The sequence below is a fragment of the Cyanistes caeruleus genome, chromosome 2, assembly GCF_971803275.1.
Source record: "Cyanistes caeruleus chromosome 2, bCyaCae1.hap1.1, whole genome shotgun sequence".
In the NCBI taxonomy this organism is placed as follows: Eukaryota; Metazoa; Chordata; class Aves; order Passeriformes; family Paridae; genus Cyanistes; species Cyanistes caeruleus.
In genome coordinates, this window is record NC_141702.1 from 73,085,437 (window position 1) to 73,091,773 (window position 6,337).

Genomic DNA, 6,337 nt, shown 5'->3' on the forward strand with positions numbered 1-6,337 from the left:
GTTTGAACCTGAATATGACCTGACCTGTTTTCTTTATGGTGAGCTTTCCCAGGATCCATCAGGATCTCTCTGCAGAGAGTCTTTTACTTCACTTGAGTTGTGCAAACTTCAGTGTGCATCCAATATAAAATCAATGGCAACTATGAATATTGTCCGATGCAGCAATTAAAAAAATAAAATCATCCAACCATAAACACCACCACCAACAAAATATCTTCTGTGTTTAATTTTTCTGTTGTAAACTAGGCATTACCAAAGAGGAAAGGAGGATTCAAAAGCATATAGAAAGGGTGAATATAACTTAGAAATTACATAATGGCATCCTGGACAAATAAAATGATTCATTGTGAGGGCTGTGTTTTTGTAAAACTATATATTGCTTTATTCTCTTCACCCTGTAAGACACTATAATATCAAACAAAGTAGAAGAAGCTGATGTCTCAAAAAATAAGCTGTCTTGTTCCTTCTTATTCTCAGAGTGTTTATACTAGACATGGTGCTGTTTCAAGCTTCTCCATTATAGTATCCACATGCACTCCTGGCAGTGTATTTCACTGTGAGCTGATCCGTATGAGTGGAGAATGGTCCTTTCTCCAAATTTTTCTGCATTGTAGATGTGGCCTGTGATGAAAACAATGAGAAAGAAATAATATTCACTTCCCATTCTGTGTTTTGTTTTTCTTTTTGAAATTGACAGTATAGCGGAGTATAGTGTTCTCACTTTCTTGGCTGCTCCCTTAGAAAATGCAAAGATATTAATTTCACTGTGCTGAAAAGCCAGGACAGAGCAGATTTTCTGCACTGCAAATTAGGTCCGTGTTCTAGAAATATTGGTCTGAGAACAGATCACTCTCACACAATTTGCTGCTCTCTGCACTAGTATTACTGACTGGTCTGTCTACCTCTCATAAAACTCACCCTTTTTCTGAAAGCCTGTGGGATCCTTAAGAAACAATCATGTTGTGCAGTAGAGATTTAAAGACTTAAAATATGCTTAGATGTCATACTGGTCCTTTGCACAGGAGGCACATTTCATTCAGTGTAAGATCTTTTTACAGTAGAATCTAATTTTAATAATTTAATGATTTAATAATTGATCTTTCAGATTGATTGAAGGCTCATGGTCCCCTTCAGATTTTAATCTTCCTCAGAACACATTTAGGTCATTATTGTTTTATATACTAAAAGCAGGTAACCACAATACTCTATGTCTGTTATGACTTCAGGGACAACGTAGCATCACTGTCTGTGGTATCTCTTTTCTGGTTCCAATCTAGAATCAAGTACCTGTTGAGACATTTGACTTCAAAGTGATTCAGGGTTCATTTCTGCCCTGAGGGGTGGATTTTTAAATTTTTTTTTTTTTTTTTTCTTTTGTGAAAGAGTACTTGTTATAGCCACATCTGGATTTTCAATTCTTTTGAAGCTAAATTTCAGTGGGTGCAGTGCCACACAATATATTTATTCCAGCTTAGCTAAGTCAATTACTTTATAAAGGCCCCACACTTTCTTCCTATGTGGCATGCCTTTGTGTTTTCACAACTGCTACAGATCTTAAAAGAGAAAACTTCTGTTTGTTAGGTAGAATGACCAGCATGTGGCTATACTGGTATTGATGCTGAAACTTTGTACATTAAAGATAAGAATTGTTTCCAGGTATGTTAACAATAAAATCTTTCTCTTAGGGTAAGGTAATGAGCTCATATTTACACAGGGAAAATCAGATACTGAAGCAGAATAGTGGGCAAGATCTAATATCCATCTGACTCTCACAGTTACTTTTTTTATTGGTCCCATATCTTAATATAAGCATAGGTTTTGTTCTTTTCCATGTAAGATTATTATGATTATTATTTCAATCATCAGTCATTTACTGTTTATTGTACTGATATAAAAAGTCACGAAAAATTAAGTATCTGAGAAAAAAATATTTTCAAAATACTTGGAAATTGGGCAAGCTTCTCAGAGTTCAGATAAGGTGTTCAGAAATCTCTTGTTCCATCCAATTCACCTTTAGTGCCAAGAACTGAAAAACCCCAGATTCTGTTGTTCTTTCTGCTTCATCCATTTATATCTCATGTAGAACATTTTTTCATAGGAAGCAGTCTCCAATCATTCCTGCAGTTATTAAAGAGCTGCCAAATTTTGGGCTGAAATTCTCTATATCTTTATTCCACTCTTTTATCAAGCCATAACGCTTTCAGATGATGTTATCAAAAACTTAAATAAATATGCAATCACAAAACATAACATTGATCTGAAAATGTTGTAAGTAATTTTCAAGACCTGACTTCAGGCTTCTGTTATTTTTATCTTATAGTGACTGAAATTCCATCTATTGCTATGTATTTTATAATAGGTACAAAGAGAATCCCAGAACCTCTCGCTTCAGTCGTTATGTTATTTGTGCCCCAGGAAACACCCTCAAATCCAAGTTGTGAAAAACAAAAGAAATGGAAGAAATGAACTTACTATTTCATCTGGAAAAGTAAGTTAAATCCAGTCACATCTCCCACTGAACCCAAAAGATAGCATTTTATGTCTCTACATGTTAAAGGTATACTATCAAATATCTACTATCAGATTTTAATCACCATGTAATATGAGTATTGCAAATGTTGAAATCATGTGGATGAAAAGCTGGAAGGAACATTGAGAATTCCCATAATCCAAAGCCCTGCCTGTTTTGTGAGATCTGTACAGCTGCAATATCAACCTAATCCTTTCTAATCTTTAATAACATTAATTCTCAAACATATCCATATGGGTGAGGGACATACAGCAAGTCATTCATGGGCAGGAGAGGTAGGAATGAGTTGAAATACATTGGAGTTTCCAGAAGTCACAGATGTTTCCAACAAAGGAGGGACCAGAAAACCAAATTTCCTTGTCCCTGCCTGGTCTTCCTACCACCAAGTCAGTCTCCCAGGTGAGACAGAAAATTTCAGATACAGCCTCTCACTACCTTGCTGAGTGTGCTACATGGCATCAGATTCACATGAATATATGATGCAGAAATAGGAGGCCACAGTGTGATTTTCTAATTCTGCCTTTCTTTCCTGCTCTGGTACACTATTGCTTAGGTCTTTTACTTTAGGCAGTTATCATGATCAGATTTGATAACTCCCTCTGACCCTGAGGTTACTACTATTATTAGACTTTTGTCAACCAGAGAAAACAAACACTGCACTCTGTCCGTCCACTGTTGTGGAACATCCTTAAAATTTGCGGTGCCAGTCAAAGCTGAAAGCAAAAATAGAAGTAAATCACTTCACATATGACTGATATGAACATAACATCTTCATCTGCTCCTGTGTCTGTCTCATTCATCATTTCTTGCTCTTTGCGAGATGCATGGGCTGCTTGCTCTCTTCCAAGAATTTTAGTTCAGACCTGATGAAGAGAAATAATTTTTCCTAAGATTTTTTAATTACTGTAAATGAAAATATGATGTAAAGACTATTACTTCCAGGTGTTTTGGGACAGAGTGTCATCCAGGAACCAGAAGGGAATGTCACAGTCATCAGAGATCATATTATGTCATGTGCATCAGAGGAAGTGCGGAAGGAAATGCAGAAGGAAGGAAGGAAGTGAGGAAGGAAGGAAGGAAGGAAGGAAGGGCATATTGCACAGTCAAATGGAGCTGTCAGCAAGAACCACAGGTAGAAAAGGGACAGAATAGGAGGAAGGTATGCTAGCTTTGGTTGAGAGAGAAGAAATTTTTTTCAGAGTAGATGGTATGGGATTTGGATTTGTGCTGGAAAGAATGTTGGTAACACAGAGAAATGTTAATTATTACTGAGCAGGGCTTACACAGCATCAAGGTCTTTTCTGTTCCTCCCCCACCCCATCAGTGCTTGGCTGGGGGTGCACAAGGAGTTGGGAGGGGACACAGAACTAAAAGCATTATGCTCAATATATAAAGCTTGGGGGTGGATGTTGGCAGTGGCAGCTGTTGGCAGGGACTTTACAGCCACTGGTTGGTTGGTAGTGGGAAATTACTCTTTTGTACTAATTGTTTTTCTTGTGTTTACTTTGACTTTTTCCCCCCTTTCTCCTTGTTTGCTTTTTGCTCCTCTTTTCTTTTTCTTTTTTCTTTTTTAATTATTAAAGTTTCTTTATTTCAACCAATGAGTTTTTATACTTTTACACTGCTGATTCTCTTCAGCACCCCACTGGAGGGGATGTGGGCTGTGAGTGAAAGGCTCTTGGGTGATTAGATACCTAATGAAGTTAAACCATTACAAAAGGGGTCTGGGAAAAAGCTTGAACACTGATGAACAGCACAGTGGTTAGGAGATCAGAATCCCTTCTCAAGTCTTGCTGTTTCCCTACAGCCCAGATGCTCATGATGCCTAGTAGCAAACCACTTGTTACTGCTGTTAACTCCTTGCTGACAGTTATGTCAGCTTTTTTGTCAATGCCTTAAACAGCAAAAAATTCTCATAAGTTCTTCTGTTCAGAATGAATTTGGAAGTTGATAGAAAAACTTTCTTGATCTGATTATTTTTAAAAAGTGAGATAAATTTGGGCTCAGGAAGGTCTTGCACCTGTGGTGCAGCATAGCCACATAATGAAAGAAAAGCATTTTTGAATCACCCTTTTGCTCAGAATTGCAAGCTGGCTGTCACTAAGATGGACCCAGTTAAGGCAGCTGATGCTGTGGGGACCTGTTCTTATCCTTGCCTCAGCTGGGAGTATCCAATACAATCTCTTAAATCAAAATAATCAGTGTTGGTCATCTGTTAGGTGCTGTATACAAGTATACCTACTAAAGAGTTGTACAGGAAAGAAGTTGTAAAGGAAAGAAGGGGCTGTGCATTCCCAATAACAGTGTGTACCAGCTGGAACTCTCAAGTACAGGGAAGGATGCCTTATATTTAAAAAAATGTAGGTCCTAGATCAAAATTGCCATCTGAAATTAGCAAGTACCTCTAACCCTATTCCATGCAAGATTCATATCCTTGCATATGGAAGAGGAACTATATTACCATGCCTAAGAAAAGTTCTGAAGATACCCTAAACAGTATTTTCTAAAGTAATTGCATGTTTCAGTTATAAGCACATAGAAAAGCCTAAGAGAACATAAATAATAGACACAGTGGGAAATAAAACCACCATTGAAATAACTGCTAAGTAAATAAGAACTGCCTGTTCTTTGTATTGGGTGGAAAAAAGGCTGTGCAGTCACAAAATTAAAAATTATATTATAATAAGGATATTAGAGGACACTGAACAAAAATGTTTTCGACCAACTTTTTTTGTAATTTTTAATTTTATATTGATCATAATCTTATTGTTTGTGGCACAATCAAATTACCTTTAGGGTTTTTTTGTGCTATGAAATGCATGATTACATCATACTGCCAAAAGAATTTTAAGTCATTCATACTGAATCATGGGATTAATCACAGGAAGCACCATCCTGAGTGAATTATATAGATCATATCAAATGAATGGAAGTAAAACCTTTCTACTTACCACTCTTCACTCCCTGTACAGCACACTGCATAGACCTTTTTAAATTCTTGAACAAATATGGTAATTTCTGAGAAACTCTTTTCCAATACCTTCTTGCAAAACCAGGATTAATTTTTCCTGTTTTTTCTAGTAAGATATTAAGCCTTAGGTCCTGTGGTTTCAGGTGGAAGAATAATATGGGTAAGTGGCATATCATCCAGTCTGTTGGCTGGATGTGAGCATCCAAAGCTTCACCTTAATTATAAATTATAAAGGCATCCCTGGGATGAACACACCCAAATGTGTTGCTAGGAGTTTGATCAAACTGCCACATGTCTTATCCTGCAGTAAATCAAAATATGCTCTAGTTGTTTCTCTACTTTACTGCAGACTTAGTATAGGTAAGTACATATAAATCACAATACACCTTACACGGTGACTTAGGAACAAGAATTTAAAGACATACTGATTACCACTTTCAGCAACCAGGTCCTCAAGCACAGGCTTTTAGGAAAAGTTGCCACAATTTTCCCTGCTAGCCATCTTTAAGGATCACAGTGGTTTTACAACATTTCTAGCCCAGCTGCTCCCTCAGTCCCTCATCCCCTGCAGCAGATGAGTAGGTCACCCACCACTCCCCATGGTTTTCCCTACAGCACAATAACCAAACACAGCTAAATTCACTCCAGTTAATTCATGCCCTGAGGTGCCCTAAGATTACTCAGAATCAAACAAGTCATTATTATCCTTGGAAAGCAACGGGTGGCTCTTGGCTACAAAATTAAATCAGTTTAAAAATAGTTGACAGCACCTGGGTTAGCTGAGGCAGAACTAAGCAGAGCTCAGCTGCATGGACAAACAAGAACTATTTTCCTAT

General features: G+C 37.3%; 1 long non-coding RNA gene across 2 annotated transcripts; it reads right to left on the reverse strand.

Moving 5' to 3' along the window:
* Positions 1-207: 207 nt before the first annotated feature.
* Positions 208-6,077, reverse strand: LOC111926912 (uncharacterized). 2 transcript variants are annotated; one of them, XR_002863264.2, is made up of 3 exons: positions 5,927-6,077; positions 5,482-5,802; positions 208-621 (listed from the first exon to the last, which is right to left on the reverse strand). It is a non-coding gene; the product is annotated as an uncharacterized LOC111926912 (long non-coding RNA). The 2 variants fall into 2 exon arrangements; XR_002863263.2 differs by lacking the exon at positions 208-621 and adding an exon at positions 1,594-3,393.
* Between the last annotated feature and the right edge of the window lie 260 nt (positions 6,078-6,337).